The 13,702-nt window shown below is 45.1% G+C and overlaps 1 pseudogene; it reads left to right on the top strand.

The window, feature by feature from the left end:
* Positions 1 to 6,880: 6,880 nt before the first annotated feature.
* On the top strand, positions 6,881 to 10,807 carry LOC146182734 (uncharacterized; annotated as a pseudogene).
* The last annotated feature ends 2,895 nt before the right edge of the window (positions 10,808 to 13,702 follow it).

Here is a 13,702-nt window from a genome sequence, read left to right as displayed (position 1 = left end):
ACGATTTTTGTGGGTGACTCAGCTACATAGCTGAATGCAATATGCATTCCTCGCTTCGCTTGTACGCTTTGTATGGTACATTTCGAATACGTACTTGCGTCCTAGCTTCCAAACGCCTTTATTAATGAAATAAAAATATTCCTTTTCTATGATCAAGGTACCACGGACCCCGAGCCAAGAGCGCATAAAGAAGGGGGTTCGCCGTAAGTGAAGTGCAACGGTGAATAATATTGTTTCCCTACTAGTAATTTAAAAAAAAATGCTTTGTCATGATATTAAATTTGCTCTTGGAGACTCATACGAGCTCCTCTCTCTGCGAAATTCATGAATTCCTTATCCTACGGATGAGCTTCGTCACAAGCAACCAATCGCAAGCCTACTGGCCACTCAAGGAACGCCACTGCGTTACAAGCGATTGGGTAAAGAGCCGCGGTTGAAGCAGACGCACTCGCTCTTTATGCAATTACGTGCGCGCCATTAAACGTTTATACCTACTAAACCGCTGCGTTTTTGTAGCTGATATTCTGCATAGAAATGGCGTTTGGTAGTCAGTATCTTTTATGCAAAACTAGTTTGGTGTACTTGCCTCAATCGATCAGATGAAGTCGGATGTTTGTATTGTTTGTGGCGGTAAGGAAGCAAACGAAACCGCTGCCACAGGCTACAGCGATGGCACCGGTGACGCCACCTCGTTGCCTTGCGGGCTCGAAATAACTTATTGCAACAAAACTCTTGAAATACAGTGCAGTTTTGGCCAAGCTAAACTTGATTTGTTATTAAGACATAAATAAGGTTATAAAGTTCTTCAAACCTTCTGCAAAACAAGTCTGCCCGCCTACGTTCTTTCTCCGAATCTGCATGCGCTCTGCTTTGATCAGCAGCCGACATAGACGATGCGAACATCCGTCTTCTTCTGATCGAATGAGGCAAGTACGGCAAACACAAAGTTTAGCGAGCCCTCTTTGAAGTATTTTATTGCAGCAAAACACGACGAGGTTGTGGCGGCGCGCTGCATGCATGCGTATGACTGGATGCGATACATTGCCGCGCTGTTCTTTTACCGGGAATGTATCTTCCGAGTGCGTGAAGAACAGTCGTGTACGGATAGTGATAAGAACTGGCTGCTAGAGCACATCCGGAAGATTCCAGTCCAGCCCGTTTTGGCATACATTTCTCATATTCCATGATGCATGTGCGGTTGAGCCGTGCCAGCCATACGTGACGTCGTATCTCGGTGAGGTGTCTCCTACGAGTGGAGTTGTTCGTGTGTACTTCCGGAACCTTAAAATGCCGAGGTCGTTCGCGCAGCTCTTTAGCTTCCGTTGTTTACACTTTGCACGCTTCTATTACAGCCTACGATAGCTCAATAAACAACATATTGCTGCGGATGCCACTGCTTGTAGAACCACACGACAGCACTTGATACGTACGTTCGCTCTGTTCCGTGGACACAAAAATGGCCGACTGCGCCTCAATTACTCACAATGCACCACGCACAGCGCTTCAGTGTATATCCCCCATACCGCCCGCGCCTGCCGCGCCACGCCGCGCCACGCCGTCGCCGGGCACGGAAGGACACCGTTGAGGAGCTCAGCTGGCTGGGCACTTTCGCGACTGATAGAAAGCATTGTCGCTGGTACGAATTTCGACGTCTCGTGTTATGCTGTGCGTTGACATCGTGTAACTTGTGCGCGTGGAACCATGACGACTGTTGTGGGCGCCACTGACGACAGCGCTCCAAGTGGCAAGCTAACCAGGCGGAAAGCCGGGAAACCCCGGCATGGGCGACCGCGCCAAGCAGAGCGAAAACGGGCGCAATTACCTGATGTATAAATAAACAGTTTTGCTTGTTATACCGGCTACGTCTACCACATGGCGGCAGCGGCGGGATAACCAACGCAGCGTGAGACCCAGAAGGACGGCGAGCCCAACGTAAGCGGCCGCAGCGTCATGCCAGACACTCGCGGCGCGAACGAAGAGCGCGTGAGCGGCACTCCGAGAATTACGTGCAAACCGCTCGCCGTGGAACTGCCGACAAAGCTCGATTTCTGCAAGCCCGAAGATTGGACACGATGGTACCGCAGGTGGGAACGCTACCGACGCATCTCCGGTCTGACAGGACAGGACGAGACGACGTAAATCAACACATTATTCTACGTCATGGGCGAAGAAGCAGAGGACGTGCTCGCTGCTTTGAAACTGACAGACGAGCAGATGGCATCATACTCCGCCGTGGTGAGTGCTTTTGAAAAGCATTTACTACCTCGAAAGAATGTCATCTATGAGAAAGCACGATTTAACTCTCGGAAACAAGAGCAGCATGAAAACGTCGACGCAATTGCGACTGAACTGTTTAAGATGGCCGAAAGATGCGATTGCGGAACGCTCAAAGACGAACTGATTCGGGACAGGCTCGTGGTCGGCTTGCGAGACGTAAAACTCAGCGAGAGCTTGCAGCTTGACGCAGAACGCACTCTCCAAAAAGCAGTCACAGCTGCCCGCAATTCAGAGAGCGTGAAACTTCAAAGCAAGGAAGTTCGCTCCATCGAACAGCCAGCTCTCGACATGAGAGAAGTTCGCGGCCAGACAAACGTCAAAACTCACCGGAACGAAGTGAAGGTGCCTTTCAAGTCCCGCCCTCAACGTCCAGGCAAGACGGGAGACGAACGCTGCAAGTGGTGTGGTGGTGTGCGTGACCACACGAAGACACAGTGTCCCGCGTAGACAAGACGTGTAACCAGTGTGGGAAAAAAGGCTACTACGCCCGCGTCTGCATGTCTAAGCCGAAGGACCAGACCTCGAGTATCCGAAATGACCAAAAGGTCTCGGAGAGCTATATCTAGGCGAAATCAAACTGGGAGTGAGCACGCCGTGGAGGATTACTGCTACCGTGAACAACTTGCCTTTTACCTTCAAGGTCGACACAGGCGCGGATGTGACTGCAATCGCACACGACCAGTACGACAGAACCGTCATGGGACCCATAAAGTGAACGCAACAGCTGTTGATAGGCCCAGGCCAGACAGCGATAACCAGTTTTGGCTACATCGATGCAACAGCCACCCGGCGCAACATTGAAGTCCAAGAAGCAGTCTTCATCATCAAAGGGTTAAAAGAACCGCTGCTCAGTCGAGCAGCTATAGAATCCCTTGGGATTCTACAGCGCCCTCTTGAGCTAGACGAAACCCTCGCACAATCAACTGATGTCCCCAACTTCTTCATCATCATCATCATCATTTATTTACCCTTAAGGGCCCTTTTGTTAGGGCATTACATAAGGGGGCGTCATACCCATTACATTCTTGGCGTCATACCCAAAGCTAACATTTGGGCGTGGAGTCATGAAGACTGAGTACCACATCAAAGTCATAAAAGATGCTGAGCTACACGCAGTTATCCTAGGCGCGTGCCTCTTCCACTGCTTCCACTTGTGAAGAAAGAACTAGAAAGGATGGAAGACTTGGGAGTCATCCAGAAGATCGAGCGAGCAACCCAGTGGTGTTTTCCAATGGTTGTCGCACGAAAAAAGAACAATGAGCGGCGCATCTGCGTGGACTATGGTCAACTCAACCAACAAATAATACGCGAACATGTGCTCATGCCTACGGCGGACGAGTGTCTTGCAAAATTAGCAGGTGCAACAGTTTTCAGCCGCCAGATGCACGAGAAGGGTACTGGTAGGTGCCACTGTCCAAGGACTCTCGCGAATGCACAACCTTCATCACACCAGTTGGCAGGTTCCAGTTCCTGAGGCTTCCCTTCGGAATCTCCACAGCGCCAGAGTTCTACCAACGAGAAATGCTCCGTGTGCTCGAAGGACTAGATGGTGTGAGTTGTCTACAAGATTACATCATTGTCTCAGGGAAGACAACTGAGGAACACGACACCAACCTACTGCTGGTGGTGAGGAAGCTGCAAGATCAGGTGTTACCCTCAACATCGACAAGTGCTCCTTTCGACAAACAGAAGTAACATTCTTAGGACATGTCATAAACTCAACAGGAGTCAGCGCCGACCTGGAAAAGGTCCGGATTTAGTCCAGCTCGACCCAACATGTGATGTGTCAGAAGTCAGGTCTTTGTTGGGCTCTGCAAACCACCTAGCGAAATTTATTCCAGAGCTAGCAGACTTTACGAAGCCTCACAGAGACTTGCTCCGCAAACACGCTGACTGGCACTGGGGCCCAGCTCAGTAGCAGAGTTTTGACAAACTTAAGCACGCTTTATGCAGGACGCCGATTCTCACTCACTACGATGCTCTGTCGCCTCACATAGTGTCTGTGGATGCTTCCTGATACGGTCTTGGGGCTGTACTTCTACAGCAGTCGCATGAAAAGCTCCTACCTGTGGCATATGCATCACGCTCCCTTACGGATACAGAACAAAGATATGCCTAAATGGAAATGGAGGCACTGGCAATCACATGGGCTTGCGAACATTTCCGCAAATACCTTATGGAATCAACCTTTCACGTGGAAATGGACGACAAGCCGTTAATACCGCTGCTGACGACTAAACGACTTGACGAGCTGAGTTCAACGTTTCAGGATGTGCCTTTTGGAGTACGACTACACCATGTCCCACACTCCCGGCAAAAAAGCTGTACACAGCTGACCTTCTGTCCCGGAAGCCATCTTGGAAACCAGCAGACAAAGAAAGAACTCTCGAGAGTGCAGTGCGCGAGTTTGAAGAATTAGCACTTGAACAGCTCCCTGCTTCAAATCAAATGCTGGACAGAATCAGGGCAAGCATCCAGTCAGACGAAACACTTTCCAGGGTGGCTACCTTGTGCACTACATCATGGCCAACTGTGCATGGGCTGTCACCTGACCTGAAAAGGTACGTTGAGATGGCTAGTGAAATTTCGCTCGTTAATGGCCTGCTATTCAAAGGCGACAGAATAATCATCCAGCTAGACATCAGAGTAGAGGTTCTGGAAAAACTCCGTGCAGGCCAATTGGGCACAACGAGGTGCCAAACGAGGGCAAGAGAATGCATGTGGTGGCCAGGCATAGGCAAGCACATTCACGACTATGTGGAAAAGTGTCCAACTTGCAGAGAGCATCGAAAGCCAGAAACAGAACACCTGCTTCAAACCCCATTGCCAGCACACCCTTGGGACACAGTCGGCATGGATCTCTTCACGCTGGAGGGGAAAGAGTATGTTGTAGCAGTAGACTACTACTCCCGGTTTTTCGAGCTAGAACAGCTGCTGAGGACAGCTACAAAATACATAGCCCTAGTCTTGGAGCAAATGTTTGCATGGTACGGTATTCCACGGACAATACGCACAGACAACGGGCCGCAGTTCACTTCCACTGAACTAACTAGTGCATCACTGGGGAGCCTCACACACAACCTCAAGCCCTTACTACCCGCAGAGCAACGGTATGGCTAAGAGGGCTGTGCGGACAGCAAAGTAGCTTTTGAGGAAGTCTTCCAACATACACGAAGCGCTGCTTGCCTACAGGGCCACACCCAACGTGAAAGGGTTTTCGCCAGAACTCTTAATGGGTCGTCGTCTGAACACCACAGTACCAACCACTTCGAAGCTGCTAGCCCCGAAGTGGGACGACAGCGAATTCAGACAAAATAATGAAGCCCACAGAGCTCGTGCCAAATGATCACACTACACCCGGCACAAGGTACGGAGCCCAGAGCGCTTACCACTAGACACAGCGGTGCGCATCCTCGCTAGAGCTGCATCACACGGCGTCGTAACACAACCAACATCAGAACCAAGGTCCTATGTTGTACAAACCGACCGAGGGCAAGCAAGACATACAGCAAGACACCTGCTACTGTTGCAGGAGACGAGCACCACAAAAATTGGAAGTTTTTGTAAGCGATCAGAACGCCTGGACCTACGAGATCAAACCTTTCAAGAAAGGGTGGTGTTGTGGGCGCCACTGACGACTGCGCCCCAAGTGGCAAGCTAACCAGGCGGACCGCCGGGAGGCCTGACATGGGCGACCGCACCAATCAGAGCGAAAACGGGTGCCATTAACTGATGTATAAATAAACAGTTTTGCTTTTTGTACCGGCTACGTCTACCACATCGAACACTTGCTGCTTACCAGGATGCCGTTCTGGCTAAAACGGTGCGACCGAGACGGTCTCGTTGTTTCGCTTCCTTGCTGACAAGGAGCTGTCGGATAAATGAAAGCGTGCAATTCCGCGGGTGGAGACTGGTGACTTCACTTTCGATTCAAAATATGCATGTGTTTATTAAAAATACTTTCACGCCGCGGACATCATTCGTGTCGAGGAATTTACTGTGAACGGCGACGCGGCATCACTACAACGGGGGAGACCAGCGCTCTGGCCTGACGCTATTCGGAAGATTTTTGAAGGCCTTCCAAGCTACTTGACAAAGCCAAAAGCATGTAGGCGGTCACGAGTAGCTCGGAAACAGGTGAAACGACGTCGTGAGTTGTCATATTCCAACCTGCCGACTCAAAATGACTCCGAAGCGTGCTCGTCTACGACTGATCCTGCACCTGCGGATGATGGCGTTGACGGTAAGCTTTGCTTGTAGCCTTATTTTTTGTTTGCTTATTGTATCTGTAAATCGCTAGTTTTTTTGTCACTAGTTCGAAGCTTGAGAGGAGTATTTTTAAGCAGTATTTTGCTTTTTTGCTGCAGTAGCACTTAACAGTGACAGTGATGGGGACCGAACCTCGGACGAGGCCTGCCAAACAGAACATGTCATCGGCTGTGCAAATTGTGTTGGAGTGCAATTATTGAAGCGCCAGCTTCGTGTCGCAAAGCAGCAGCTTGAGTTTAGCCAGAAAAAGCTGACGAAATTGAAAGTTGAGGTTAAAAAGCTAAAGAGGCTTCACCTGAACATTGAGAAGCTCTCGGATTGCGGAAAGCTGGTACTGGATCAGAACATGATGAAGGAAAACGCAAAGTCTGCGAGAGCTGTTCGGCAAGTATCAAAACATGCATGCTGCGTGGTAAATATCGAAGAAGTCTCCTCTCTTTTACTAGTTCGTGTTACTGTTCAGACATAGAAGGAATAATTAATATGCATAAACTGTAATCTATCAATCTGCAACCTATCAGATTTCAGTCGCGCTTGGCAAATGTGCCTTCTTTCAATATAATATGACATCTTTTGTATTGATTATTGCATTCATCTTTGACCACAATAGTGTATGTCATCAGAAAATACTGCACTGTCCTAATTAAATGATGATTTAGACTGAGGCACTTGTTTGCATTCCGTATCTCCTTATTGTGTCAACCTCTTTTTCACCATATGCCCCTTTTAATGCATAAATAATGCTTTTTGTTGCAAAATAAAGTAATGAATTCTTGCTGGCATCATTACAAAACTTAGGATGCTGTTTTTTCCGGTGTACTTAAGTTTCCTCTTTTAGATTACCAGTCTAATCTTGTGCACATGTTTTGCAATCATGCTTACAAAGCCCTCATGGGAATAAGAGATGGGATGCATAAAAGGCTTTGGTGCCTTGTATTGCAGTTCTTAATTTAGATGCCAAACGTATGTGCAAAAATTACTCAAACGCATGCAGTGAAACATTCTAAAGGGAACTTTGCATGTTTTGAATATCACATGGCTGGTTCTATTTATTTGATTACATGTGTATTTTACACGGGCAAGTGCATCGGGCAAAATTTCTTAGTGTCTGACTTCACATGTCTATGAGGGCGAAATAATTCTCCAGCGTTTATGTGTAACATTGGATTCTTTGCTCTGATTTTGGTGGTGGGCTTCTACTTATTATCGTGGTTTGTAAAGAGCACATGTCATGGCATATACATGCATTCAGCCTCTCCGCTTTATTTCCTTAATGCACTTGAATCCTGCACATAAATATATTTGATAGAATTAGCATGAATGCAAAATGCACTGCAACCTTTCTCCACCAGGTATCGGGAGGAATGGCTTTATGACTGCCCACTGATGAAAATTAAGCCAACTGCTGCCTATAATCTTCTTCATGAAAATGTGTTTCTGCCTTTGCCAAACCCACATACCCTCTACTCATATATGAAAAACTTAAAGGCCGACTTCGGGTTTGATGCTAGCCTGTTTAATCTGCTGAAAGAGAAACTACAAGAAGTCCCCGAGAGAGAATGACAAGGTTTGACATTATTTCTCATTATGTATGGGCCTTTCCAAATTTTTATTTTTTTCTTCTTTTTTTATAAAATATATTTCTTTGCAGGTGTAGTCATGTTTGACGAGATGAGTTTGCGAAGAAGCCTGTATGTTAGAGAATCTGACATGAAAGTTTCGGGGAAAGTGAACTTTGGGGGGCACACCATGCAGGGGGACCGTCAAAAAGATGCTGACCATGTGTTGGTGCTTCTGATTGGGCATTTTCTTGGTGAATGGTTCCAAACAGTTGAAACATTTTTGCATCTAGTGCTGCTCCTGGCTCTATCATTGAAAAACTACTTATTGATTGCATTGTGCACCTGTCAGATTCTGGTGCTGTTGTTGATGTAGTGACATGCGACAATTCCATGAGCAATCGGTCCGGCTTGAGGTCCTTAAGTAATTATCAGGCACTGCATTAATTTCATCTCTCTGAAAGCTTGCTAAATTTACTGTAAAACCAGATTCCCTCATGAAACTTGAGTGCTTCTTATAGGCATAACTGGTGCAATGGAACAACCATCAACATCATTCCAACACTCTTGTGACCCATCAAAGATCATCATTGCATCATTGATGCACCGCACATAATGAAGTGCATCATAAATAATTTGCTGAAAGTTGGAAAGTTTCTGGTAAGGGAAAGCATTGTTTATGTTTTCGCGATATGCACAGATTATGCTTTCACCAGGAATTCGTTTCCCATTTCATAGCTGTCACAAGGACAAGAGGTATTCCACTGTTATTATGAGGCACTCTTGGACTACGAGGAGCAACCGGCTAGACTCCATGCTGTACCAAATCTGACAAAAGCATACATACACCCAAATGCCTTTCAGCAAATGAGTGTCAAACTTGCAGTTCAGGTGAAAATTCTTTATGCACATTTTATAAATAATATGTAGTGTTACTGTTAGTTTCTGAACACTGCTAGGCTTGTAACTTGAGCAATTTTTTTCTTTTCAGCTTTTCAGTGAATCCACTGCCACAGTTATGAAATTTTACAGTAAGCATGACACCTGCAAGAAGCTACATGATTCTACAGCGACATCAGACTTCACCAGGAGAATAGACACCCTTTTTCACCATTTGAATTATGGAAGGCCTGAGCACATCCAGTACAATGAAGTTGAACACATTGCTGTAGAAAATATGCCAGTCTTTTGTGTAAAATGCTTTCTCCTCTCTTTTAACTTTGAGCCTACAAATGTTTTTCTTCCAGATTTTGAAAGAGAATGTTGCATGGCTGGATAACTGCTGCAAATACATAGAAAAGCATCCAAAACAAAAGTAGATGTGTTTCCTTAGCAAGCCCACATGTGAGGCTCTTTCAATAACCCTTCTCAGCACTATTTCACTTGTTGAGAGCCTCTTGTCGTCTGGTTTTTGCTATATATTGGTAGAAAAGTTTGGACAGGACCCTTTGGAGGTAAATACGATTCTTACCATACTTTTATTTTACAATACCAGCAATAAAAATTTTATCTTCCAGAAATGCTTCGGTATAGTGCGGCACATTGCTGGGGATGGAGGGCAGCCAACAGTCCAGCAGTTTTTGTTCATCTATCGAATGCTTTCAGTGAACTTAATCCAACCACCAAAGCGAGCGTCAGTCAGTGGAGATGGGCTGAAACTGCTTCTCAAGCTTCAAGACCTGTTCAACCAGGAGAGCTCTGCTGCTAACCTTGTGAGCAGTGCTATATTTGAAAAAAAGTTCAGATTTGTATTTAAACCTGTAGTTTTAGGCTCTCAAAACAATGTTCAGCCAAATGTAGAAACCAGCTGGATAATAGTGCTCTTAAAAAAACGTAATCAAAATTTTCATTTTGTCAAGTTTGTTGCTCTTGTAGAAGGGTACAGTGGGGCTTTTCTGTTCTCTGCTATGCTATTAGATTGTGAGTGCCTTCAGAGTGTGCCATGTAGTCTACTAGCTGACTATAGATTGGGGATGTAGATAGGTGAATTACTGATGAAGTGTAACTGAAGTGAAAGTGTTGTCAGATGCAAATGCAATCTACAAAAGATAGTAACCTTGCTAATCATTTTAGGAAAATTAGCACCTTTTTGAGAAACGGTACTAATAATTCTTTGCTTTTCTATAATCAGCACTGCATCTCGAAAAAAAATCCAATTTAAATTTCAGGCTGACTCCTTGGCCAGTCTTCTGGACGACGTCCTTTTTGAGCCTGGTGACTACACCTGATGTCGAGGTTGCCCATCATCAGAACTCCCCAAAAGAGGGTATACTAGACTACCTCGCAGGTCATGTTGCTAAAAAATTCTCAACACTGAGCTGCTCCAGTTGTGTGGAAACACTGAAAAGTGTCAACCGAACCCTTCTGGCCTGATACTTGCAAGATTTCAAGGATATCTTTAAGTTCCCTCAAACCAGCTAATGTCTCTGCTCAAAACTGTGGATGACCATATCGAATCACTTACAGTGGACAGAATTGCTTGCACTAGCATCTACATGAACATTGTTGAGAAGGTTCTGCTTGACGGCCATACTGCTTTGGCTGCTGTTGGGTGTAACTCTCCCTTTGTAAGCACAACAGCAGAAGTGGTTCTTTTCCTCCTGAGGACACGATTGCATTTTTATAAGGGAAAAGAGGACCAGATGCGGGCCACTGGGCGTGCCATATGTCCAGCAGGTGGTGGAAGAAAGCTGGCGTCTTAATCTGAATAGTGAAAGAAGCTACTTCACAATCATCCACTAAATTGCATTCATTGCAGAATGAAGGCCTTTCTCATTTATTTTCGTTAACTTTACCCTGCGCCTGCTGGGAACCACACTATGCCAGTCTGTTGTATATTAAGCTCGTCTCTTCACCTGAATCTCTGCCGCACTCTACTAAATTTTTCTTAGCATGTACTCTGCTGTAAAAAATGAGTAGTCTGTTCTTAATACATGCTCAGTTGCTCCTCTTGATATAAGCTTGACTCCTCTGCTTATGGCTACAATGTGTGTGATTTTGGTTTTTGGCTATGCGTCAAAAGGTAAGACCTTTTCTTTTTTGACAAACATACAAAAGTTTGTAGAACTCTGCGCATGCCTTGTTGCTGATGTAACTGTTGTGTCTATTTTTCTGATCACAGTTCAATATATACCTTTACCTTCTTTGTAGAACGCACAACACTTCGTTAAACTTTGCACACATGCCTTGCTTTTGAAGCAGCCTGTTGTATCTGTTTAACATTCATCACACTCGATCTATATGACGCATGCACCTGTTTACTCCCGATTTAGCTGCTAAAAGAAGGCCGCCCTGGCAGTGTTGTAAAATAAAACATTATTAGGGTACGTTTGTTCTTCATTAATTGCAACACCTTATTTTGTTTCTTGTAATTTCCACTGATAATTTAAACTTCTAATTGAAATGTACTTAATCTGCTAATTGAAATGTTAATGCCAGCACCAATTGTCATCTTCCTTTTTGGAAATGAGTTGAAATGGGGACTACCTGTTAAACATTCTGTAGCACATTCTTGTTTGGCTATTCGATTGTTATGGTCAGGGATTCCTGTCACTATATATATGGGCCCCAATAAAGGCATTGCTGCTCACATGAACCTTTTTTATATGCCAGTGCATTGAACATTACTGTGATTCTTCATTTTAAAAAGTATAATTTTGTCTTGTATATTTGCATAGTCAACCAAGACATGCTGCTTTTTTTTGCTCTCATACACAGAGTTGCCTGCTGGCTTTCAAGATGGCTTTCTTTTCCTTTGTATTTACAAGCTCTACTACAAGACAGTCTATTGTTTCCCTGCATTGAAATGTCCTGTAGCAACAGGTTCATTTCACTGATTTGTAGCTACAAATGTGTTCTCATTCTTTATGAAACTTGCGTATTGAATATTTCATCGTATAAGTACTTAGCAACAATCTCTTTCCATTATATGTACAATATATATTGGTGTTAAAGCAATGCTTTCTGAGAAGCATTTTGTGGGTTCGTGTTTCAAAAATATGTACACAATAATGCCTGGTATCAGCTGTGTAATGATATTTTCCTGTCTTTACATATTAAACAAGACTATCTGTGAATACCTATTTTGTATTTTTATTTTTTTAATCGTTTATATGTACTTTTGTTAACCCTGCTATGTATAGGTCGACTTTTTAAAGATTGATTGTCGCTGTGCAAAAATATGTAGAGAATGTTTGCAGTTTTCGACAGCTTTTTGATGGTGCAACAATTTAAAATAAAATAAATTTGTGAGCGGCATTATGAAGAGCACTCGGAATGGGGTGGGTGAGCAGTAAATTGTACCTACGAGTTTGCCAATTAAATAGGCCAGTGCACATATTGTTGTAATCATTTAGAATTTTAGAATGGTAGAAGTACCAACAATTCGTCTTAGGCATGCAAGAAAAATGAACTTTAGACACATCAAATGATGAGCTGCTGACCCCATGAGCTATGCGGCAATTAATAACACAGCTGCTTACGACAAAAATGCACTGTTACTACAGCTTACATAGAGCCTATTTTACAGAAGGTGGGATGCCCCGCCGGGGTGGCGCAGTGGTTACGGCGCTCGACAACTGTTCCTATAGACGCGGGATCGAATCCTAGCCTCGGCGGCCGCTTTTCGATGGGGGCGAAAAGCAACGCGCCCGTGGCTCTGTGATGTCGGTAAACGTTAAAGAACCCCAGGTGGTCGAAATTTCCGGATTCTTCCACTACGGTGTCTCTCATAGCCTGAGTCGCTTTGGGACTAAACCCCACAAACCAAACTAAATTATAAAATTATAAACAACAATTATAAACTTCAAATGAAGACTATTTAAATATAATGATATGGCTTATGAAATATTTGAGTAACAATTATGCAACTAGTGACAACAATAAGCACTTAGATGTTAGGTCACAAAATAATTGAAAGGAAGGAGAACTGAACAAGGGTAGAGGGAGGTAGCCTTAGTTCGCAGGTCGAGCCAACGTTTCGAGGAGTGGACCTGTCTTCGTGTGGAGAAGTTGAAATGTTGGCTCAACCTGCGAACTGAGGCTTCTCCCCTCTACCCTTGTTCAGCGCTCCCTCCTACCTTGCAAGTTATCTTCTTTCTCTCTTTCAGCCTGGATCCAAAACAACTGAAAGTGAGGCATTTAGAGAGGAATAGGAAAAAGAGAGGTTGAAAGAAAGAGTAACAGAGTGCTTATCTGCATGCAGGGATGTAGATATCGAGTGCGTCCGAAGGAGGTCGCTGCTGAGTTGATTCAGTGTCGATACCTTTGGAAGGGTAAAACGTGTGATGTTAGCTACTCGCAGTGCCTCAGCATAACGAGTGTTAACATAGTAGGTTTTGATAGAAGTCCCAAACACTAGCAGATCACATCCTTGCCTGAACACGCTCACGTCCGCACGCATCGATTAGCCGGCCAAGCGCTCTGCCTGGCCTTGCGGTTGCGCTGCCGCCGTGAACTTTTACTCTCACGTGCACCACCAAAACAATTACTCCCACGCAGCCTTACAAGACCCATAAAGTGTCATTTTCCTCGTCCGTGCGTCATTGGCTTTCCGGCGATGCAAGCACTGAAGGATGTTGACGAGGCCGTCCACCCAT

Source organism: Amblyomma maculatum, chromosome 7 (assembly GCF_055883805.1).
Source record: "Amblyomma maculatum isolate TAMU_Amacu chromosome 7, ASM5588380v1, whole genome shotgun sequence".
Lineage (NCBI taxonomy): Eukaryota > Metazoa > Arthropoda > Arachnida > Ixodida > Ixodidae > Amblyomma > Amblyomma maculatum.
Note: the sequence above shows the minus strand (reverse complement) of the source record. Positions and strands in the feature narration are given on the sequence as shown.